Genomic DNA, 25,508 nt, shown 5'->3' with positions numbered 1-25,508 from the left:
TGAGAGAGAGAGAGAGAGAGACAGGGTGAGGAGGGGAGGCTCAGAGAAAGAGGGAAACACAGAATCTGAAACAGGCTCCAGGCTCTGAGCTAGCTGTCAGCACAGAGCCTGACACGGGGCTCGAACCCACAAACCATGAGATCATGACCTGAGCCAAAGTCAGATGCTTAACCAACTGAGCCACCCAGGTACCCCATGTTCTCTTGCTTAACTTTCACTAGGAACACTTCTTTCAACTCATCAGAGGACTTTTTGATATCTATGGTCAAAAACAAACTTTTTTTTTTTTTTTAAATGTTTTATTTACTTCTAGGAGAGAGAGAGAGACAGCGTGAGCAGGGGAGGGTAAGAGAGAGGGAGTCACAGACTGAAACAGGCTCCAGGCTCTGAGCTGGCAGTCAGCACAGAGCCCGACGCGGGGCTCAAACCCACGAACCGTGAGATCATGACCTAAGCGAAAGTCGGACGCTTAACCGACTAAGCCACCCAGGTGCCCCAAAAACAAACTTTTTAAGTAAACCTATTAGATTAATTAGAATTTGTGGGGAATATGGTTTGCAGGTAATTGCTTTTCTAGTTGACTGAGGCTCAATCAGAAACCTTTTCTGTTTGTTTGTTCATTGATCTTTCTTTACTATAAATCTTAACATTCCATTTAAAATCTGGAGGCTTGTCTTCCCTGACCCTGTCTCCCCAGTAAGTAGCCTATGTCTAAACACTGCCATGGAAAATGAGTGACTTAAAAGGAACTCCCTCTTCGAGAACAAAATACACTATTATCCTGCTGCCTTCTGACCATCCCAGAATCCCATTTCTGTATTAAAGAAACTTCACCTTGGCTCCAACGCTCACCTCTTCCCACCATACCCCATTACCAACATCATGAAAAATCTAAAAACTTTTTCCTTCAAGAAGAAGGAAGCCATTCAGTCAACATCCCTTGACCTCCAGCAACCAATTCCCTTTCTTAGAACCAAGTTATTGCTCTGCTAATAGGCCACCTTGCCTGCCATCTACCTCCAAGGAAAAAACCATTGTTCCTCTCCACTGTGATTCCTTCATCTTTCCAACCCCCTTCTTTTGCTGACCGCATGAGAGGGACCATTGTTCCCAGCCCAGCCATATGGCTTTCACTTCTGAATATCAAGGGACACTCATCTATACCTTTTCAGATATTTTAGTATCTGGTTCATAATTTCTGCCTAGATCCTTCCAGTGTGGCCCCTTCTGTCAACCTCAAAAGCCATGAAGATGGTCCTTCATAAGGCCTGATACAAATAAGGCACTCAAAAAAAAAAAAAAAAAAATCTGTTGAATGAGTGAATATACACCTGCTTATCTGAACTTCCTTACCTTAAACAGTTCCAAGCCCTCTGAGGAACAGTACAGCGCAGAAGCTGAAAGCATGGGCTGTGGAAAGACTGCCTAAGTCCCCTCCCAGCTGTGCCACTGACTAGCTGCAACTCTGGGCAAGTTGCACCTGAAAATTGGGATAATATTTGCCCATATTCAGTAACGGCCCATTAAATGCTAATGAACCACACCACCATTTCCTCTATACTTGAGGGTATGGCCCAAACTTGGCTCTCCCTGTCTTTTAGAAGTGCTCCACCTCTAAGACCCTGAAATCTGAAATTGACTCATGGCCTTGCACTGAGCCACCTCTCACTAGGTCCTTTCTCCTGAACTCACTCCTGGATGGTACTGAGGGAAGCTGCCACCACCTCGTCCAGCAGCCCGTCTCTGAAGTCCCTCCCTGTTACATCATCTACGGCTCACTCTCCGTGGTACTCAGGACCCCAAAATCCCCTGCATCACTCAGGCTGCCCTTATCTTTTCTATCAACTTCTTATTCGAGCTATTTGGTTCCTTCCCCAAAATCTGCTGGGTGTGGCAGGGCTGGGTGTGATTTATGTTTTATATCCTCAATGCCTATACTACAGTGCCTGGAACAGAAGGGCATTACCTGCGGCATTAATCTGAGGCCCTTTCAGGGAGTCAGGAAGACTCCCCCTGAGCCTACTTGGCATCCCATCAGTGACAAGTCTCTACTTAAGAATTACGGGAACTCCAGGCTCAATTTCACAAATACCTTCCCCACCTGGTTCAGTTCAATGGCTCAAAATATGAACATGCCATTCCCCCCGGCAAATTACGCTAAGCTAAATAAGCAGAGCTTGTACAAGGTGGGAATCCCGCCGGTGAGGCAAATGGTGTCTCTGGTCCTAAGGCCCAGGGGAGCCTCAGCAGCTCTGTGGAAGAACAGTCTAGTGAACAGAGAGCCAGATGCCATCTGGGCTCTTTATAAGGCTTTTGTGGTAAACATGTTTACTTTCTTTTCATTGGCTGGGCTTATCACGATCAACTATTTTGTTTTGAGTCTTGCTCTATAAATATGTTTACTTTGAGGGGAGAGCTCTTTTGATAGCCAGCACACTTGTTTTTCACACTTTTAAATTTCAAAACATATTTTTGACAATCCATAGTCAACAACTCAAGGTGATAAACAAATTATATTATTTCACTTTCACTAGAAACACCATCCCTATGTATCTATTCAAAAGCTCGAGATGCCTTGTTTCTGAGCAAGCCTCTCCATGGATGAGAACAAAAATGACATACATGGTGATGATGTTACTAACAAGGAAAAACTACAATGGCAGGTCCCGGAGAAGAAGGAAGTAGAGAGCCCAAGCCTCAGTTTCCCCAGCAGTAACCTTCCATGGGAAGCTACCCGTGAGGACACCACAGCTCATCTTGTTAACAGGACCTATATATCCTATGAAAAGTTAAGGTTAAAGAGTCAGTATACAAAACTGATATGAGGTACGAGAGCAATAAAACAACTTTTCAAAGAATGAAGAAATCAACTGGGTCACAGTATCAACTGCAATTCTTGTGAGACTTGCTCTCTGGGATGACTTTTGCCTGCTTCACAATTAAGAAAAAGATACCAGCTGAAACTATAAACTATAAAAAGGAAAAGTCCTCCATTACTGGAAAAGAAGGAAAATATCACCAAAGGGTTGGGTGTGGGGGGAAGAAAATATTTTTTGGGAAAACCAACGGTCTCGAAGATGGATTTTAAAGTGCTGTTTACAAGAGTTGCTCTGTGGGATGAAACATGAAGTTCTACTGCAGTTGGGCCAAATCTCTTTTCTAGAGAATTCTGTGCTGCCATATTCCAACTAGAAACAAAAGCCATCTTACCACAGGCTTTTGAGGTTAATTACAAATTACTTAAAGGAATAAAAACATTGAGACCAAATTCTTTGTTAAACCAAATATCCCCACATCCCCTCAAATCATCTTTTAAATTCATGCCCAAGTTGAAGAAGTTAAAAAACAATGACCAAACAGTCAAGATTGTGGTACTGTAACAAGATAAACATCCTCATTTACTAAGCATGATTATTTCATCATGTATGGTACTGCAGGGAGCAGATAATGTTCCAACACAGAGTGACCCCAGCCAGCGCCTCACCATCCAAGATGGATGACGTACAGAACGCAGAGGCACCGGAGAACATGCACACTAAACAGACTTCTCCTCCAAGGTCAGAATATGCTGAGAGGGGTCAAGAGGGCACTCAGGCAGCCACCGTCCCTGGCACTCAGACAGTCTCTCCAATCCAGGTAGGGGAATCAAAATAAACAGCTTCCCAGGTAGTTTCAGCAGAAGGGCAACAGCCCAGGAGGGTGGACGGGGACAATCAATTAGTAGGAAGAGCAAAACTTGTCCCCACTTTGCCATCAACCATTTGAGACCATTTGCAAGTGAGTGAGTTTCCAGAGCCTGGGTTTTCCTTCCTATAAATCAACGGCAGTGAAGACCACCTTTCTGAACAATACCATGTCACAATTTTATGCCTCGGCCTCAAATGACAAACACCACTTCAGGCGATAACGGACAATTCCAGGCTTCAAAATCCAATCCGTACAATACTTGCAAGTGCTTTCGAACAACCCATGAAGGCATCCAAGTGCCCACAACTTAGGAGCAGAAATGAAGTCTTGAGTTAATGTGACGTTGGCCAGTGACTAGTCATCAAACATACTTGGGCTTTTAGCTGTCAGGGCAGACGGCTGACTCAGCAGGGATCCAGTTACGCAGCCAGCCACGTCCATCTGACCCACTGCCTCAAAGTCATTTGTCTTCAATCCTGAAAACCAAAAAACTTAAATGACTAATGAAATGACTGAAGAACTTCCAGACAATTCTCACAGAGTTTCGAAAATTTAAAAAAAAAAAAAGCAAAACCCCACAACTAAAAACAACGGTAAGTGGATAAAAAGGAAACAACTGTCCAACATTCAACGGCCACATTTCCTTTCGAGAAAGAAGCGTGCATTCTAGGGGATGGAAGGACGTGGCTTGGAAAGCCTCGGGAGACCAGAAGCACTGATGATTAGGACCAAATCATCAAGCACAAGTGTCAAAGGGTCCAAGTGGTGAAATGTCTGTTGTGAACACAAGACAAGGGGGAACACGCTGGACTTTCACCCTGGTGGCTCGACAGAGTGGGTGGCCTTTGGATATTCTCCTGAGGACGCCCAGTTCCAGGACCAGCCAGTCTTGGAGCACCCAGTGCTCTGAAGTGGGCGTTTTTGTCCAGTCTCTTATGAGTCTCACAACAGCAGCGCAGGTAAGTGCTGCCATCTTACAGGACTCTGAGGCTCAGTGAAGCCGAATCCTTTCCCAAGGCCACAGTCGGTACGTGACAGAGGCATGGGTTTCTTCAAGCCAAGTCTCCTCCCTTAATGGTACCGAATACTAGAGTACCGCTCCTTCAACAGCTCAAATGGGAAACAGGAGAACATCTATAAGAGCCCCCAAGATAAAGCCCGAAGAGGAATACGGGGCTTAGAACCCTACTGGGAGCACCATGCTAAATCTCCCGGCTTCCTGTTTGCAGTCAGGCAAATAAATCCCAGGAAAGGGGAAAGCAGAGAGTCAAGGGAGCCCTGCTATTGTGGCCTCGAAGCTGTGTGGCACAGCCTCACTGAGAACAGAGATGTGGAGGAGAGGGGTTTAGGGCAGGCGGTTGAGGCATCCATCGGGTCCTTCCACTGCCTGTGCAAAAGGGACGCTTTCTAGTGCTGCTCTGGTCTCCTCTCTGGTCTCTCATTTCCTTCTGACCCGCATACCAGGACACCGTCCCCGCCTTCCTTCCCTAACCCTTCCCTTGCAGAAAAGGCACCTGTCTCAGGTATACAGGATGAGACTCCTCAAGTGAAATTCAGTCACACTCTGATTAACTGTGGTACCCACGTCTGGAGGTTGGGAAGAGGGATATCCAAGCACAGCTTGAAATAGTCTTCTCAGCATGAAAAGTTAAATAACAGTACGTGATTTAAATGAGAGTCGTGTCACAGGGAGCACACGATTCACTGCTAGCTGAATTCTACAGGCAATAACGGCTGCAAAATTCCCAAGAAGGGAGAGAGCGCTTCCAACAAATATATCCCAGGTTGCAAAATCCCCATGGAGTTCTAGTTCTTGGTCTACTTCAGCCCAGAGCATCAGAATTTGGCTGGCTGAGGCCCAATTCTGGCTGTGACACTCATGGACTGAGTTACTCCAGCTCTCTGGGCCTCAGTTTCCTCAGCAGCAAACATGGGGGTTCCTACGCCATGGAGTGGTTTGAGGATTAAGTGGAACAACGCATGTAAGCCTTAAAACAGGGTACATTTTCCTCTTGGCAGATCTCCCGCCAGGGTCTCCATGGCCCCACATATACCATCCGAATGCTCACACTCTCCACACTGGCTCCTCCCCATTTCCCTGTGTCTGCCGAGTTTCCTCCTTCTATTCCAACAAGCCAGAAACCCTGTGGGGTTCCACTCTGCCCTTCCCCCAATACCAGCCAGCCGCCATGCTCATCTCTCCTTTGGTCTCCACGCTCGCTCTTATGTCCATGGCTCCATCTCCGTTTCTAAGGCCCCAGGACAAGGACAGGAACCTGAGAGTCTGAGCCCCTGAATTCAACTCCCGGCTCTGACACACAGTAGCCTAGTATGTGATTTTGGACAAACTGCCTACCTTCTCTAACCCTCCGTTTCTACATCTAGAAAATGGAGCTAAGAAAACTCCCCGAGTATCCCCACCCCACAGCACTGCTGTCAAGGTTCAGTTACACTGGTTGAACACATGCACCCACTAGCTGGCCCACGGTAAGGGCTCCATGTAGGACAGCTGCTGTTCGCCACTTTGCCTGGACCATGAACTACACACCAGCGCCCATCCCGTCTCTCCTTTCTCCATTCTTAGCGACCTGTTCTTCATGATGCCAGATTCGAGTCAGTGACCCATAGACCATAATTCTGCCCCATTCTTCTTTTGTGTCCATCAATCTAATATTACATCAAAAGATCACAAATAGAAATAAGTCAAGGACACAAAAGTAAAGCACAGGGAATTAAGAAGAAGAAAGAAGAAAGAAAGAAAGAAATGGGCCCTCTCATGCACGGCGAGTTTCAGGGGAACCCAGGAGGGGATTTGGTACTGCTTCCTAGCCTTTAAACCATGCTGTTCCCTTCCATCTGTTCCTTTGTCTTTGGAAGTGACCCTCAAGAAACAGTAATCGCTGGGGAAACTTCAGTTACAATGTCTCAAAGAAACACAACACTGCATCGCCTTTGGCACACGTAAACTGGGGGAAATACACATCCACTGAAAACTAACTACAACTGGATTCATACTGATGAAATACTATGCACACATCTAAAAGGGGTGTAAAAATAGACAAGAACACAGAAGGAAACATGATCCCCAATCATACCTGCTCACCAAACAGTTGCCAAATGATAAACTGCTAAGTAACAAAGATGTGCTACAAGAACTGATTCTTTTTAAAGTTACGTTTTGTATATTATTTTGTACCAGTTGCTACAAAAGAGAGCGTTATACACACTACTGTAAACCCCAATGAAGTAAGGTTTACCTGTTTATTATCCCATGTTAAAGACAGAAAGAGGGGCGCCCAGGTGGCTCAGTTGGTTGAGCGTCCGACTTCGGCTCAGGTCATGATCTCATGGTTAGTGGGTTTGAGCCCCGCGTCAGGCTCTGTGCTGACAACTCAGAGCCTGGAGCCTGTTTCAGATTCTGTGTCTCCCTCTCTCTCTGCCCTCCCCTCACTCATGCTGTGTTTCTCTCTGTCACAACAATAATAAACATTTAAAAAAATAAATAAAAATTTTTTAAAGATTTAAAGACAGAAAGAAATTAAATAACGTGTTCAACATGACATAGTTAGAACACAAGGAATTAAACCCAAGTCTTATTCCAAAGTCCTTGGGCTTTTCTAACTCATGTTGCTGCTCGTGAAAATATTATTATATTTATAGTCACGGGAAGTATATTTCCAAGTAAAGAGACTATAAAGGCAGACAGAAAAGCACGAGCAGTAATTCTCACTAGGGGATAGGACTGTAGATAATTTTTCTTTATTTTTGCTTTGGTTTGCTTTTAAAATCTTTTACATTTATCATAAATCGCTTCTGTTAATAAGGAGAAAAGGGAGACAAATTTTTGCCGTGTTCAAAACCTAAACTCTTTGCCTTCCTTGTGACAGAGACGGACCAGCACTGGGTGAGCCCCAGTCCTGTGGAGGAGACAGTGAGGCCCGGCGGGGAGGGGCTCAGGGGCTGGGGTTAGATCCCCTGGTGTGGCCATATCAGAAGTTCCGACAAAACTGGGAGAATGAGGGGCGCCTGGGTGGCTCAGTCAGTTAAGCAAGCGTCTGACTTCGGCTCAGGTCATGATCACCCGGTTTGTGGGTTCAAGCCCCACATCGGGCTCTGTGCTGACAGCCAGCTCAGATCCTGAAGCCTGCTTTGGATTCTGTGTCTCCCTCTTTCTCTGACCCTCCCCTGCTCACACTGCCTCTCCCTCTCCCTCTCTCAGAAATAAAACATTAAAAATTTTAATAAAAACAAAAAACTGGGAGAATGAAACAGGCAGGACCTATGGGTCCTACTTAGATGAGGGCTCACACGTGCTGAGTGCCGGGCAACACTCGCGACGACTATTATTACTAGTGACATCTTCACTGCACTCAATGCACTGGACAGCCTCTTTGGAGATGGGACCAAAATGTGTCCAGAGGGAGTGTGCCCGGTATCTTTTAACTAATCATCATAAGAGATCTGACAAACAGCCCTCCTTAACCCCTAATTTTCCAGGGCCAGCAAAGCAGTAACCCGGACAGGCCGAAAGCAGGACTATCTGGCTGCGCCCCCGCTCCTGTGCTGCTGCCTCTGAAATCCCACTGATGTCTCCTTGCCTGTTGCCTCACTTCGAAGGCGGAGCTCACAGTCCTACCTCCCAGGACTGTGCCAGGAACCGAAAGAGATCGTGTACGCGGGACCCCTGCCCCGGACGCGGTCCAGTGTAACACACGCTACCCGTGTTACTGCTGTGCCATCCACTAAGGCCACTCTGCCCACCACATGGTGGGCACATGGTCAAACTTACAGCTTTTCTTCCCGGGAAATCTTTTCTTCCTGCCACTGTTTGCCATATGTAAACACTGGATCATAATACGGAAAAGACGTTTTCAAATGACACATGCCTTCCTGTGGATCCTAATTTGCTGGTGTGTTAGTTTTCTCTGGCTGCCATACCCAAGGATCAGATTAGGGGGTTTCAAGGACAGAAATTTGTTTTCTCTTAGGTCTGTCTGGAAGCCAGAAGTCTGACTTCAAGGTGTCAGCAGGCTGGTTTCTTCGGAGGCCCCTCTCTTTGGCGTATAGATGGCCATCTTCTCCATGTGGCTCCCCAAGGCTCCTTTGTGCACCTGTGCCTTAATCTCATCTTCTTACACAGATGCCCCTCGTGCAGGAGGAGGGGTCACCTTGATGATCTCATTTTACCTTAATTAACTCCAGAAACTCCCTCTCTCCAAATACAGTCCCATCTGAATACAGTCCCATCCTGAGATACCAGGGTTAGGACTTCAACCTGTGAATTTGGCAGGGGAGGCAGGGAAGGGGAGGATACACTTCAGCCCCGTAACAGCCCCCCATGTCCTGGTAAAACAGGAGTGGACATCGAATTGGGACTCGGTTGATCCTGTGCCTTGGCAATCAGCGCGTACAGTGTGTGCGAAAGCGGCAGGCATGCAGGTGCGGCAGTGCAGTAAGGTCTCCTCCCAGACATCCACCTGTGCCCTCCCCACGCTGTTTTAGCTCATCATCCGGCTCCTCCTGGACGCCCCATCTACACTGCAGGCCAGCGCCCGCCCGCCCGCCCTCCCGGTGACATACTCCACGGGGCCGTGGCCCATCAGGTCAGCAGACGCGGCCACTGCTCACGTTTAGGTTTCTCAAAAAACAGGACGGGAAGTGTTCATCCCTGGCATGGGCTCCTCAACCTAGTCTCATGAAATAAATATAAATCACAGTTGAAATTCATTTTTAAAAATCAGTACATACTTCATCAAAACAAAGTTTTAAGGGGCGCCTGGGTGGCTCAGTCGATTAAACATCCGACTTTGGCTCAGGTCATGATCTCATGGTTCGTGGGTTCGAGCCCCGCGTCGGGCTCAGTGCTGACGGCTGGCTCAGGGCCTGGAGCTTGTTTCAGATTCTGTGTCTCCCTCTCTCTCTGACCCTCCCCTGCTCACGCCATCTCTCTCTCTCAGAAATAAATAAAAACATTTTAAAAAAATTAAAATAAAACACACATGCACAAATGCACAAAATGACAGTTCCTCGAACCACAGCATATAATTTACCAAGTGCAAATATCGAAGATGCAGTGCTAAATTTAAAGAAACAACTATTACTAAACACCCCATTCTGTAAGGCAGTGAAATATATTTGCGTTCTGTACATCCGTTATAATATTTCAACGGAGCCTCACAATGTTTGGCAGGTCTTTCCTTCGGTGATAATAAAAGGCTTTTCTTTCTATTAAGCATCTAAATTAAGTCAAATAGTATATGTTAAATAAGCCCATAAGTCCCTTTGTGTGACGCAATGCGGTCTTGAAATGCTTATCTGGTGAGCATTCTGACTTAAAGGCTGGCGGTTTCTGTCCCCTACAGAGCCCCGGGACCCCGCTGGCTTGGCCAGACTGTGAAAATAAGCTTCAAATGACCAAACGCAACTGCAACTTTAAAAGTAGGAACCAGACCAGACACAACAAACCACAGAGTAGTCGCCTCACTTGTCATAATTCATGTGTGTGGAATTCAACTGTAAAAGCATTCACAGAGCGCTAACTTTCCTTCACTGGGGCATTCCGTGCGGAATGTCAGATTTTGAAAAGCTGCTGATAAGTCACTCATGGTTACAAGGCTACAACTTGTAGCATTAATCAAAAAAAATATTTGTCCCAGCCCCCAAACAGCCCTGTCTGTGCCACCCGGCCCTAAACAACGCCAGCAAGGGCCAATGTTTTTCAAAATCCAGATTATAAAAAAATGTGTATTCCACAAGAAGCCCTGCGTTAACATGCGACTTCTTTCTGGTGGAGTCTCGTAACTTCCATTTCCACAATATTCTCCATCTTCTTGGCCTACATAATGATCACTTCTAGTGACTCTTTTTTTGAAAAAACAATTTCATCATGGTTCAATGACTCAAAAATATAATTCTTACAGATTTTTACAAGAGAGACTTGAATGGATAAATATATACATGTGTAGCTTTCAAAGCTCTGCGTGTATATATAAATATAAACGCATGAAAATGTAATAATCCAATTAGCACATCTTTTTTGGAAACTAAATTAATCTTAACAAAACTGGCCTAAGCCGCAGGTAGGCATCAGAGGAAATGCCAGCAGTGATGGTGATAATAATAGCTGCATTAGTTCTACACTAACCATGCGCCAAGTGCAGTGTCTGGCCCTTGACATACATTTTTCTCATTTGGCTTCTGACAACAAATCTTCAGCGTAGGAACATATCTTTTACAAATAAGGAAGCTGTGGCCAGAGATGCTCAATAATGTGCTCAAGGTCACATACTAATCAAGAGAAGAACCAGGATTTGAATCTAGTTCAGACTGTGCTATATTGCCTCCCAGTGGTACCTAAGAGACAGGATACAGGGCCTGGCTGAAGGTAGGGTCATATACCTGGCCCCTAAATGGCCTTTCATCTTGGCCAGGGAGGGGCAGCACAGCCCAGGCCCCTTCTCAGGAAAAGAACCAAGAGAAGACAGGCCCGACAAGCAAAGCAGAAAGCCGAGAGCTACATCCTGCCTCTACCAGAGGCCCAAGAGGAAGAAATCCCCACCGGAACATGAATCCCTAAACCTCCCCAACTATTACCTTGTTACTTTGTTACCAAAAGCATCATATGGATGTTCCTGAAGAGTCTCATTCACCCCTGTTGATGAGCACTCAAGAAGCACATATTTAAGATAGGAAGGCAATAGCAGTCTTCTTTCCAGAATGCAATCCAACTTCTCCTGGGTGATAAAAGACGGGGAAATGGATGAAAGGCACAAGAGCTCGGCATTATCCGCTTTCTGAATGCCTCTTCCAACGGGAGCTGCTCACTGCTCAGTAGAGCAGAAAGAGAACGGGATGGGGAGTCAGCCAAGTCGGATTCCAGTTTCCACTCTGCCCCACATCCTGGTCCCCTCGCCTCCTCCCACAGTGAGGGGTGAGAAAAGCAGTCTCCAAGTCTGCGTTCATCTCAGCCTTTCTCGGACTCTGACAGCTTCCTCTGAGGGCACGCCACCAGCACCTCAGCCCTGCAAAACTCAGGGCCTATCACCTACCGCCGGGAAAACATCACCATCAAGAGCTAAATTGCGCATCCCCTTAACAGGGATCGGAGGACATGAGCCATGCCAAGGAGGATCCCTGAAGGAGACCAGGAGGTCAGTTTTAGGGGGTCATGAAAACCATCTGCATGGGCCCAGGTTACCAGGCCTTTCCAGCTTCCGCAGGCACACAGCCCAACCCACATTCCTTTCCTGCACTCCAGTGCAGGTTACCTGTCTGCTTCCACGACGCGGCCTCTGGGACGATCAGATACCCCAAGGGCAATGCATCCAGAACTCCATCTTCCGGGAAGCAGCCTCCACACACAGCCCTATCCTTCCCCATCACAACTGTTGGCAATTACACCCAATAGTCATGCTCAGGCCAGGGACCTGAGTCAGTCTCACCTGGTATCTTCCTCTCAAATCCTGCATCTATTCCATTTGGGAAGGCCGCCTTTAAAAGAGATCTAAAATCCAACCACTGCTCCCCACCTTCATTACCAACTTCCTGGTCACAGCCACCAACACCTCTCCGCTGGATTCTACAATCCTCCTCATGGCTCTCCATGCCTCTTTCTTCACCCCCACCCCCATGCGCACCCACACTCTCTTCTCAACCCAGCAGCTGGGATCTTCTTAAAATTTACATGGGGTCAATAGCTCCAATAGGTACCAGGGCACTCAAGTACAAAGCAAGTCCTTTAATGGCGAGGACCCAGTCAGCTCGCAGAGCCCGTCTCCCACCGTGCTCCTCCTGGTTCACGCCCTGCATCACATCAGCCTCCTTCTGACTGCCCCCCAGTCTTACGGGTCATGCCCTGCACCAAAGGGCCTTAGCATGAAAGACCCCCTTTCCGTGAAATGTTCCACAGGACTAACTCCCTTACCCCAAGTCTTTGCTCAAATAGCACCCTCAAAGAGACCTAGCCGGACACACTATCTAAAAGTACAACACACCCCTAGGGGCACCTGGGTAGCTCAGTCAGTTAAGTGGCCGACTTCAGCTCAGGTCATGATTTCGCAGTCCTTGAGTTCAAGCCCCGCATCGGGCTCTGTGCTGACAGCTCAGAGCCTGGAGCCTGCTTGGGATTCTGTTGTGTCCTCTCTCTCTGCCCCTCCACCACTCACGCTGTGTCTCTCTCTGTCTCTCGAAAATAAATAAACATTAAAAATTTAAAAAAAAACAAAATACAACCCAACTCCTATCCCACAACACTGCCAAATCCCACCACCCTGCTATTTTGTCCCCTGCATGTGCCTAACGTACCACATGACATACTTCTAACATCTCTCTGTCCCCATCCTTTCTCTCTCCCCAGAAATGTGAGCATCCACAGGGGTGAGCACGTTCTGTCCAATGAAGCACTCCATGTTTCTAGAACAAGCACTCAGGAACTATTTGTTGAATGAATGACTGAAGAGATGAACGACTCCAGAGGAACGGACATTCGAGAAGACGGTCTTTCCTATAGGCCAGGGTGTGTTGTCTTTGCCTCACAAAAACAAGAAAGAGAAACAGACACGTCTACATTCAGCAACGACATGGCACAGACACCACGGCTCTATGTCCTGCACACTGTGGCAAAGGAGAGGAGGGTCACCCAGGCAAGTGGCTCAACTCTCCCGCCTGGGACACGGCCACAGCCCCTAAAGTCACTTCACTTTCTCCACTCCCAGTAAGGGGCTACAACGGGCAGCTCTCTTTCCCCTTCCTTCAACGCTCCATTCCACTTGCTAACCAGACGCCCAGCCCGAAGGCCAGAAAGACACACGTGAAGCGTGCATGGCTGTAAATGAATAAAAATGAACCTGAGCCACAGCAGACAGCTTCAAGAGAAAATGTAAAACTCATGGGTTTCCTTCCTAGAAGTCAAAATTTTAATTCAACAGCATAAAGATAACCATACTACATACATTTAAGTTTTCTTCTACCTCCAAAAGCTCAGTCTGTGAATAAGAGGACCAAGCACCATGGCCTTCAGAACAAGCTGCTGACTCCAGGCCTCCTGTGCTGTGGTCCAGCCTTGGTGCTGAATATACAGCCACGGCATTAGTGTCCCTGCCACCCATCCCCAACATTCTGCGTCTAACCAAAGTGCTTGGTGACACGTGAGTGTGGAAAGCATCCACACACCCCAACATGTCGGTTCTTTCCAAACCCCAAGCTCCCATTTCCAAAGCCATTTGATTTCTGCTTATTGTTTTACACTCAAATGTGATTAAATGTAAAAGAAACCTTCAACTAAACGGTATATGCATTTCCCTTTGATCAAAATTTACACGGCAAAAAAAAAAAAAAAAATTAAAAAAAAAAAGCCCACATATTTATACAGCTGAATTCGCCACAAGTCATTGGGATCATGCATGCAGAGTAGTGGTCATTTCCAAGCGTTTATTAGTTACTATAATGATCTGAGACAGGGGTCATCAAAATGCCTTTGCCGGAGCCAATCTAACATTACTGCAAACTCCCATTGTGAAATTAAAGAACTGTAGGGAGGAGAGGAGACAGGAGCAGAACAGAAAAGGCAGCTTTGGCGCCATGAGGCCACAGAAGAGAAAAACGGTGAGTCCGGGACCAAACACTATAAAGAAAACAACCCTTCATCTAAGCACCGTCTGGCTCACCTCTGCTGATTCAACCTAAGGAAAATATTTCTGCTGCTAGGGTAGTAAGACCCTGGGACTTATTATCAAGGAACATTGCCAGAGAAACAAAAACAACAACAACAAAAAACAGTCCTTCTTTTTAAGGAAGGAACAAGAGGTCAGGATACCCTGTGTCTCTGAGATTCAGTAACTATTTTGTCTGCAGCTGGGAGAATGGATTAGAAAGACAGCGGTGTTGTTTGTTTGAAACTCCATCACAGATCCTGTTTAATCAAATGTTCATTAAATACAAACTTAGAAAACAGACATGACGACTAAGTGCAGTGTAGATCCTGGGCCGGGGAAGATAATGGCCATATAAGACTTTGCTGCCATGCTGACAAACGAGATGGCAGCCTTGTATCAATGTTCAACCTCCTGAGGTGACGGGTGCACTGTGTAGTCGTGTAAGAGAACAGCCTTGTTAGAAATAGATATTCACTGAAGTATTTTAGGGTAAAGGTGTCTGAGGTCTCAAACTTGGCTCTCAAAGGATTAAGGAAGATGAAATGCAAACATACACATTGTGTGAGTGTGAGAGAGACCATATATCTGAGAGACAGAAAATGAGACAGGCAGCAAGGAAGGGAAGGATAAACTAATGGAGCCAACTGATGAATCTAGCCTACGGATATATGGAGATTCCTTGCATAGTTCTCGCAACTTTTGTACAAGTTTGAAATTATATCGACATCAAAATGAGCTCATACTGTGTGCCCTAAGCTCACTCCTGGAATACATCATCTCGGGTATTTTCTTGAAAAAAGAAAAAAACTCAACCAGAAGAAGATGCACGTACCCCTTCATGCATTTATTGGCTCTTTCAGTGTCTTAACAAGCATTTAGAAGTACCTACCCAGTGCCGACTGTGTCACCTGTCGGAGCCATTGTGTGTGTTCTGTTTCGCCTTCTGTGGATCTGAAATAGCTGCATTGTTAGTATGAGAAAAACATGGCTTCCCAATTTGGAAATGAGGTCAGCCATGCTAGTTGGTAGTGAGAAAATAACCCATTTTTTAATAGAGACCTTTAAGTAGTCAGAAAGGAGGATTAAAATACTATCTTTTACTTTAACTGAAAGCATTAGCCTACCCTGAAGGTGGTATACCAAAATGTGTGTGTGCGTGTGCGAGTGTGTGTGTGTGTGTGTGTGTGTGTGTGAGAGAGAGAGAGAGAGAGAGAAGAGATATGCAGCAGTGCCAAATACAGATGACAATCACAACACATCTACAAGTCTAAGCCCATATATGTTCACGGCGTCAAAGAGAGGGCAATAACCAAACACTTTCAATGATGAAAATGCTGTCTAGTCATGTGTGACACGACTTAAATGAGTAACAATGCGAGAAAGCACTGAGCTACCACTGCCCAGGGGTTTCTTGGGTTTAGCAGTCAAACTGGCAACCGGGATTATATTATCAAGTAGTATCTATACCACTTTATTAACTGTCAGGGAAATGTCTATTATAATAATTGTCAGCGAAATGGTGTTTATTTTACTACCACTGGAACCACGGCTCCAATCAAATCGAGGTGTTTCGTCCAATCATTCCCCAGACAACGGCCAGCGTTCCATGCAAGCTGATGGTGGCATAGCTCTCCCTTGCCCTTGGGTCAAATGTTGCTCCTATTAGAAGACAAAGTGTTCTCTGGAGCAGAGTACACTCGCCTTAGGCTGCCTGTTTCACCTTCCAGCTCCTCCGCAGAGTCAGACACATGATCTTGAATGAGCTACTTAAGATCTCTAGGTCTCAGTTGCCGCAACTGTAGAATGGGAAACCAACCTAGGTGGGTTACCGCCAAGATAAAAAGAAATTGGCGGGTAGTGTTTGGAGCTGCCGTGACCTGCACTGAATGGCTGTTTCATCTTCATTCCATGCTATTCCCCTGGTATATGAAGGACAGTACTGGCTGGCCCCTAGAAAGCCACTAGATATGCTGGATGGGACCTCAAAGTTTCAAATCCACTCAGTACCTAGCTATTTAAGAAATGATAAAGTCACAGTAGAATCATAAACCCTCCCCAATGAGAAACTCTCAACTTATTCTCCTCCTGGATACTTACTTGGGGAAATCAGATGGGCTCTTGCTGGAGGTTACAGTGGATTTTGCTGTTTGTTTTGTTTTTGCATGTTATCTAAGTACACGCATCTCTCAAAGGACTCGAAGAAACATAATTAACACAGCCAGCTGGACCAGATGATCTCATCAGATCATGGGCAGCAGTAAGATTCCCTGACTCCAAATTTCTACCCTTGTTAGGCAAGCACCATTCTTCTGCAGATGGGAAAACTCCCGCTCAAGGTCAGTCAACCAAAACCCTTCTCACTTTGGTTATTTGCTTAGAAACGTCATGAAAGATAAGAATACAGAGGAAACACTACCCCTGCCCTCCCTGCAGTTATAATCTAGTTCCATAAGGGAGCACAAAGGCATAGATGACTCTTTGGCTCTGGTCTCTCCCTTACTGAACACTTTTTTCCTTACAGGAGGATCTGGAGAAGTAATATGCATTACTTCCAGGGCTAGCCCATAAAGATTTCACGCATGTGATCTTGTTTGTTCTTCTTTCAAACTTGCAAAATTTTTACTTTATCATTTTTCAATGTTTTAATGTTTTAATAAATGTGGGGGCTCTATGCAAAGTGTGGGGAAGATAATGAGGAGAAAGAATGGGCTGGGTGTCTGCACATATGAAGGTAGCAGGAGTACAGGGAATAAAAGGGAGAGGGAACAGAGATACGTGGGCTCTGCAGAGGCTGGGGAGACAAAACGGAGGTAAGAGTTGCTCTTAAAGAGACCATCTACAGAATGGCATCACAGAAAAGCCCTGTAGGTTAGATGTCATAGTCCAGTTCTCATTCTCTCTATGCAGATCAAGAGCCCAGACGCTATAAATCTAAGTTTGACACCAAGGCCCAGAGCCTCCTAACGTTCTGATAACTGAAGTCAGAATTCTCCTGAAAAGTCATGGACCTTCTTATAGGAACCTGTCTCTACTCATTCGCGCGCATGCGCGCGCGCACACACACACAGACACACACACACAGACACACTGCCCTGCGTTATCCACCATCACGTTCGCATCCTTTCTCTGGTTTCAGGCACGTGAACCCAATATTTACCTAATGTGGGGTAACTTTAATCCTATTCTTTGGCTTACAACACTGAAGACCTGGTCTTTGGGGGTGCCTCAAAGAATCGAATCAAAAGCCCAAGTCGTCCGTGGCTTGTAAAACCCAGAATGATACTGTGGACCGGTGCTTTCCGGTACAGCAGGGGCGCCTGCGGCTGCAGCTCTGGAAGGGCGCTGACCAGCTTCACCGGGATATAAGCAAATGCTTTGTTCTTTCTCTCCAGCGGCCAAAACACTTTCTCACCAATGCAGTGGCCAGGCCCTGCCGAATACAGTATCCTTCTCAAAGGAGCCCGTGTTAAATGCAACAAACACATTAACAGCGTTCCTAGGGCAGCATAGTTTTCCAACAAAGAGCCAGGTAGGTGACCACACAATCTTTTAACAATAAAACTAGATAAACATCTACAACCAAGTACAGAAAAAAGCAAAACAAAACAAAACCAGAAACAAAACAATGCACACACAGACAGATGGGAAGAAAGAAAGGAAGAACATGAGCACGCCCCCTATCCCCACCCCCCCATTCTGTATTAACTTCATACATCCCTGCAATTATCCTGGGACATTTCTTCATCTTATTATGAGTGTCTGAAACACAGAACATGTTCTCTGCTAACCCATAAAGGAGCCACTCATAGACTTCTGTTTGCCTCATCAATTTCTACACCTTTTTGAAAAACAGATCATCTTACATTCCTTTTCCATGATGGAAAAGAGCTCACATTTTTCAAAAACATATATCCATTTTCTTAGCATATGTGCAGAGTGACTTCCCAGCATGAAACTGGCTGACCCCTTTAAATGTTCTCATTCCAAACAGGAGGGAAAGCCCATCTTATGTAACTCCACAGGAATCCGTGCAGGATTATATCAGATGCAAACCTCTTGGCGGCTCATTAGAAATAGTCCCTGTCTGTCACTTGGGTTAGATTTGAGGACATCTTTACAAGGATGGAAGGGGGCCTTTCCCCCACATCTCCCCAAACAGCCAACAAAATGCTATTCCAGTTGGCCTAAAAATGTCAGTGTGTGACTGCCCTCAAGAAGATGGCTTCACATCTAAAATGTTCTGGAAAGGAATGAGTAAGTCAGGCATCCCCAAAATGCTGAGAACAGTGTGTATCAGAAACCTGTCCGTCTTGTGTCTCACTTAGCCTCTAGGAACCAAAACAGGTTGGCATTGACAAGTCAATTGAAATTTCTATGACATTTATTATTTTTTTCTCTAAAGCAACTCAGGTAAAGTCGCAAGGCATAATCAACAATGGCAGTTGCCATCTGAGAGCAAAGAGATGACCTGACTCTGCCACCCACGTCAAACGGAACGCATGCAAATGAAAAAAGAAAGAGAATCATGCCCGGTGAGGGAGGAGGCCCATCTCCCCCAACCCCTGCCCCGTACCCCGACTTGCACTGAGGTTCCCTCGGCAGTCACTCCATTCATATCCACTGCATGCCAACACCAGAGACATAATGGGGGAAGAGGCCCGACTCCAGGGGGTGACTGGGACAGAAAGATGGAGAAGCACAAGGTCCAGGAAAACCCAGGAAAATAAATGCTACATTGAGGCACTGGAAGCACAGCAGCGGAGGGAGACCCCTAAATAACAACCAAGGGGACAGACAGGGCATGTCCCTGAAACTGTAATCTGAAATGAAAAGAAGGTGGCTGGGGGCCAGCGCCTCTGTTAAGGGGCCTACGACGGCACATCAGTGACCTGAGAGCCCAGCATGGTCCAAAAATGTGTTCTGCTTTGGGCAGACTAGGTAGACCTCACTGTTATCTCATTTCCAACATTCAATAATCAAGACTAAACAATTTTTATTTAAGTTTTCTCATCTCTTTGGAAGACACAAGGAGAGATCTGGCCACACGAAACTAACGTGCATCCCCCGGCGACAACGGGGACGGGCAGACCATCCCCGCTGATGCATTTCACTTGCCTCCTGCGTCCTGTCAACTTCCAAGTTTGGATCCCCCACTTCCAGGCGGAGGGAACTGCACACATGAGGGCCCAGAGGACATGGTAACACCTCACCAACGGCCCACAAAAGCTCGGCCTTGGCTCCGAGACACCGCTTTTTATACAGCCCTCCGACTTGGTGCGTTTTCAAGTCTCTTTGCTTGAAAACCATAGAACATCTGAGCAGCAAGGACTGAATGCCAGAGTTACTACGACAAAGGGCAGATAACAAAACCAAAATAAAAAACAGCCACCCACAAACATCCCCAACACCACGCACCAGCAATTGCAAGCAAACCCTTGTGCCTGGCAGGAATTCCCAGAGACACTGGCACCAGACACAATGAGCTCCCCGCAGGCAGCAGTCCAATGACAGAGGCAAGGGTCCCTAAGCTCGTCTGTCCGTGTTGGCACATCCGCTCTAGAGAAACTTCTCTTCTCATAATATGCCTATGTCTCAGGGTAAACTCTACTCTGTTTGAAGAGAGACAGACAGACCCAAAAGACAGGAAATACCACCAGACTGCTTTTCCTGTGATGATGTTTTCCAAGAGAGGCTAGGAAATTGGGGTACTTAATAAGTCAGAGGCGGAGACGCAGAAAGAAAACAGGCTCCGGATTCAGAACGGCTTGAGTTTCCATCCTGAATCAGAGACGGGATGCTGTGCGAGAGAAGTGACTGTCCTGATCCTCGGTGTCCCCATCCTCAGCGTGGCAAAGGCACTTCCGGCCGCCCAGACTGGAAGTGAGGGTCAGACGCAATTTATGTAAGAACCTCACATACAGCAGGTGGCATGTGGGAGCTTTCAGATGGCTGCCATGGCGCAGGATCGTTCTGGGCCAATGCCATCCCCTGTCAATCATCCCATATAGTGGCATGTAGTAATCGAAATGCCATGCACTGATTTCATAGGAAAAGAAAGGTGACCTGTGACTTTGTGCCCATCTACTGTACACGAGTGTCCGACATTAGCACAAAGGGGAGATGTGACAGTCATAAGCAGCAACGGACCCACAGTCAGTGAAGAGAGACGACAGCCTATCTCTTCCCCGTGGTGCTCCTTTCAAATCCCTGTGGGTTTTGCATCCCGCTCCACAGTATTGTGAGGAGCCACAGCATTTGCACGTTTAATTTTCCTCAATTCAACCACACAAGCTGCGCAGAAAGAGAAGGTGGGTCAGAAGGTAACCTTCCTTGGAAACAGGGTCACTGCAGATGTAATTAGTTAAGATGAGGTCACCCCAGAGGAGGGTGGACCCCTAATCCAACCGGACTGGGATCCTTAGAAGAAGGAGAAATCTGGACGCGGGCACGCACGCACTGAGAGCCCCTCGTGAGGGTGCTTGTGTAAGCCCAGGAATGCCAGTGACCGCCGGCAAACCGCCAGAAGCTACGGGAGGGGCATCAAGCAGATTCTCCCTCACGGCCTCGGAAGGAACTAATAACCCTGCCAGCATCCTGATCTGGGATTTCTGGTCTCCGGGACTTTCAGACAATGTGTTTCTGTCGTTTAATAGAGGGAGGCGGGGAAGGAAGGAGGGAAGGAGGGAAGAGAGGCTAGAACTGAAGCGGTGGGCTGAGAACGGGTGCCGCGCGACACCGAGAGCTATGCTGCCCTCAGTGGCGTGATTCCAATGCCGACCACGTCCTTCCTTCCTCCTTTCCAGGGAGAGAAGGTGTGTAACAAGGAGCATGACCAGCATCCTGCATCCTCTGCCCTGACTGATGAAGACCAGAGCCAGGACACGGCAAAGAGGACCGAGAGACCAGACCACAGGTATCTCTCCCACGGCAACACACAGTGTGAACAGGACAGAAGAGAGACCAAGAGAAGCTCATGTTTGCGGACTCGGGAGAATCTTCCAAACGGGATTCTATTTCCCACCAAAACCAAGTTTCATTGAAAAATTTAATTTCTGCAGAAAGAGAAAAGAAGACTAGGTGAATAACAGTGGACTAGTGCTGGGGCGTCCGGGTGGCTCAGTCGGTGAAGTGCCAACTTCAGCTCAGGTCATGAAATCACGGTTCACAGGTTCGAGCCCCGCATCGGGCTGTGTGCTGACAGCTTAGAGCCTGGAGCCTGCTTCGGATCCTGTGTCTCCCCCTCTCTCTGCCCCTCCCCCACTCACATTCTGTCTCTCCCTCTCTCTCAAAAATAAATAAACATTAAAATTAAAAAAAAAAAAAAACAGTGGTCAAGTGCTCTAGATGTCGGTTCTCATTCCTTTCTGCATTTGGGTGCCATGGGACATCTCTTTATTCTTAAAATAAATGCTTTTTTAAATTATATATATATATATGTGTGTGTATACATGTGTATGTATATACATATATACACACACATATATGTATATATACATATACATATGTACACATATATACCTATATATACACACACACATATATGTATATATGTGTGTGTGTATATATGTATGGGGGGGAGCGTGAACATGTACACACACAAACCAGGGAGGGGCCAACAGAGAGGGAAGAGAGAATCCCGAGCAGCCTCTGTGTTATCAGCACAGAGCCTGACACAGGGCTGGAACCCATGACCATGAGATCATCACCTGAGCTGAAATCAAGAGATGGATGCTTAATCAACTGAGTCATCCACACACCCCTCTTTTTTTTCCCTTAAACTAATTCTGGGTTCTGCTAATTACAAGCCAAAATGAATCTTTTTTCACCACCAGAGAGAATACCTCTCTCTGGGTAGCAGCATCGAGGGAAGTCTGTATTTTCTCCATTTAGCTTATTCACATTTTCCAAACTGCCTACCCGGACCACCTTTTCTTTTTTAATACAGATGGGTTTTTTGCAAATAGGCTAGAAGTTTACAAACCCTTTCAGTTTATGGCATTTCTTTCATGGTACTCCTCGTCTGCTCCCCCTAACCCTCCGCAAGCCAAAGAAACGACAATTTTATCTATTAAGTAGGTGGCTCCAAATGACTTTTATCAGCCTTAACAACTGAGTAGTTACTTGGGGGGAAAATAAATTTAAAGGAAAAAGTGCTTTTATTTCATTCATAACTCCACAGCTACAAACAGGACATAGTTGCTGCAAATGGCACAACTTCTCAAACTCTGACATCAGATCGGACGCGCCACCCTCCTGTCTATTCCAGGTTGATGTTTCACAGGGCACACGGGCTTCTTATCACGGGAGCCACTCAAAACCAGCTACGTAAAAACAGGTCTCTATGGAGAGGAATAGAGCCCAATCTAGCAATAATACTGTGAAGAACTTAGCCGTTTGCACAGCGCCCAACAGATGCCACATCCCACGGGATTTCCCTCCAGCAGCCTGAGTTTGCAGCCCAGGGTACCTCGCCACACAGTTTGGGAACTCCCTGTGCATTTGCACAGGTATTTGCGCGTGCACTCTCTTCAGAAGTTCACTCACCCTTTCCACAGTGGCAAAATGAATTTTTCCGTAGTATTTCAAGGAAGGTACAAATTTCATGACAAATGACCCACCCACGCTAACTATCTGGTGTATAAGGATACTGTACACAATTCACAAACAACAACAACAAAACAGCCCAAAAAGTAAAGTTTAAACACAGTCGCACAGATAACTGCATTTACCTACCTTTAAGAGCCGCAAGAGCCCTCAAGTTTCAGCCAAGACAGTTTTCTCTCTTAAGCCAAACTCTCCATAACTATTTTAACCTTAGATTAACTATAAGCAGCCAAGATGTCTTTAGTTTGAGTAATATTCAAAACAGTAAAAATGGGTCACCGAATTTTTCTTCCTAAGAACACCTTCTTTGGGGGGGGGGGGACACCCAGAGTGACCTGAGGTGCCGTCTGAAATTCACTACGTGTCAACTTTTGTGCGTTTTCCTTTGTTTTTGTGTTTGTGTTTTTTCCAACTGTACTTTTCCACATGAGCACTGCTGGAAAAGCTATGGTGTGACTGCTTCTAGAACGAGGTAAAGGGGTGGGGCGTGGATACAGTCAGTGATGGCGGGCCCTCAAGAGACTCAGAGGTGAAAGCATGGCAAATCAAAAGTGGTCTAGATCATCTTTCTAGACCAGTTCCCCCCCTTTACTCTCATTTACGGGTTCTGCTAACTCGGGAGAGAACAGGGCCAGCCGCATGGGGCACCATGCTGTAGCCACCCTGGGTGACTTCACAACTCAAAGATAGAGAGACACATGTCCGTGTAACTCTTTGGGGAAAAGAAATGTTGAGTTACTGATAAACATAAAGCAACGCAAGACAACATGGTGACATGAAATGAGAAAACGTTAAAAAAAAAAAAAGAAAACCCTAAAAACAAAAACAGGAAACGACCAGCTTACCATCCTAACAGAAACACAGGGTTAAGAGAGATAGAATGACTGTACCACCTCCCAAGTGCATCGAAACCTTCGCCTGGTTTCGAGGCGCCTGGCCGGCTCAGTCAGAAGAGCCTGTGACTCTCGATCTCAGGGTCGTGAGTTCGAGAGCCCCACGCTGGCTGTGGAGATGACTTCAATTAATAAATAAATAAAAACTTTAAAATTAAAAACAGCATCGTCACTCAGTGTTACGGCTCAGCAGGACCCGAGGGCCGGTGTGCTCCGTCCTGACTTTGCTGGGTTTCCATCCGAGTTAATTTTAACTTGCTGGCAAATGCAAATACATTTAAAAAAAAAAAAAAAAAAAGCAAGCCAATTAAGACACAAGTGTTTAAAGACACAAGGAGTAATTACAAATGTATTATTCATACCTAATTTACAAGATGAACTTCTTTCCGTAAAATATTAAACTGTTTACATGCAGGCCGGGAAGACAATTTTCAAACTGTTCATGCTCCACTATAAAGCGGTGACTATTAGCAATGCAACCGCTTCTGGCCGCCTGACAGTGTGGACGAGGCAGTAATCAGAAAATGTTTGACCTCAAGATATCTACTTGACCCCACAGAAATGCAGACTCGCCTGCTATAAAATCCTAAACAATGGGGCAGACAAGGTCACAGGGTCAAAGCGAGTATTAACAGGTCACCGTGCGGCCCACTTGGGAGCAATTACTTCCAGTCATGGCTAAGTGGACACTTGATTGAATACCACTAAGACAGCTCACATCCCACAGATAACAATCCTCACGGCGATTAAGAATTAAAGCCCCCATGATTCAGCCTTTATTACTCAAATGAACCTAACTCTTCCATAAAAAACTCTTGGTATAAGCCTGATGCAAGGTCTAAATTGAAATGCCACCTCATTAAACAATAATATCTAATTTTATCTAAATGAATTTTCATGAAAGTGCGCCACACAGCTCAGGAATTTTTAAAATGAATTATCACAAGTGGTACATAATTTCGCCAAAACTGGGGCGGAAAAAAAAATTAGCTTTAGGAATAAAAGGAAACATCAATGTTGAATGAAACGCCTAGTCTTCCATGGCTGGAGAGAGCAACAGAGCACACGGGCCACTACAATACAGTGGCACCCTATTTTAAGAAAATCGCTAATTTTCGCTAACGTCAGATAAAAACACACTATTCAAGCACTGAGGGAACTTAAGAAAAAAATACAGATCTCAGGTCCGCGTTCTGAATCAGCTGGAACTTTGGCTCTAGGAAGCCATATTATTTTAAAACTCGCAAATGATTCTCATACACAATCACTTACGAGAGCCCTGGTAGAGACCCTGGACAGTCTCATGCCACGGACAGGGTTACAGAACACACCCATCATCTTCCCTTTTTGGTGCTCCCCCATAATCTCACTGAGGGCCTTGTATTTATTTATTACTACTTTTAATTTTAGAGAGGAAGCACACATGAACAGGGGGAAAGGAAGAGAGTTAGAGAGAGGGGGAAAGAGAATCTGAAGCAGGCTCCACACCCAGTGCCAAGCCGATATGGGGCTTGATCCCACGACCATGGGATCATGGCCAGAGCCAAAATCAAGAGTGGGACGATCCACCGACTGAGCCACCCAGGTTCCCCCTTGTATTTATTCTTATTGTCACCTTTGGCTTTTGAAAAGTGATTCTTGAGACCCCTGGGTGGCTCAGTCAGTTAGGTGT

The 25,508-nt window shown here is 46.1% G+C and overlaps 1 protein-coding gene across 1 annotated transcript in view; it reads right to left on the bottom strand.

Annotated features, from left to right (window-relative positions):
* The window catches only part of FOXP1 (forkhead box P1), a 597,016-nt gene that overhangs the window by 512,233 nt on the left and 59,275 nt on the right, over positions 1 to 25,508 (bottom strand). The window lies entirely within an intron of this gene.

The sequence above is a fragment of the Hyaena hyaena genome, unplaced genomic scaffold, assembly GCF_003009895.1.
Source record: "Hyaena hyaena isolate Hyena2069 unplaced genomic scaffold, ASM300989v1 scaffold_48, whole genome shotgun sequence".
In the NCBI taxonomy this organism is placed as follows: domain Eukaryota; kingdom Metazoa; phylum Chordata; class Mammalia; order Carnivora; family Hyaenidae; genus Hyaena; species Hyaena hyaena.
The sequence above is the reverse complement of the archived record's forward strand: the minus strand, read 5'-3'. Positions and strand labels throughout refer to the sequence as shown.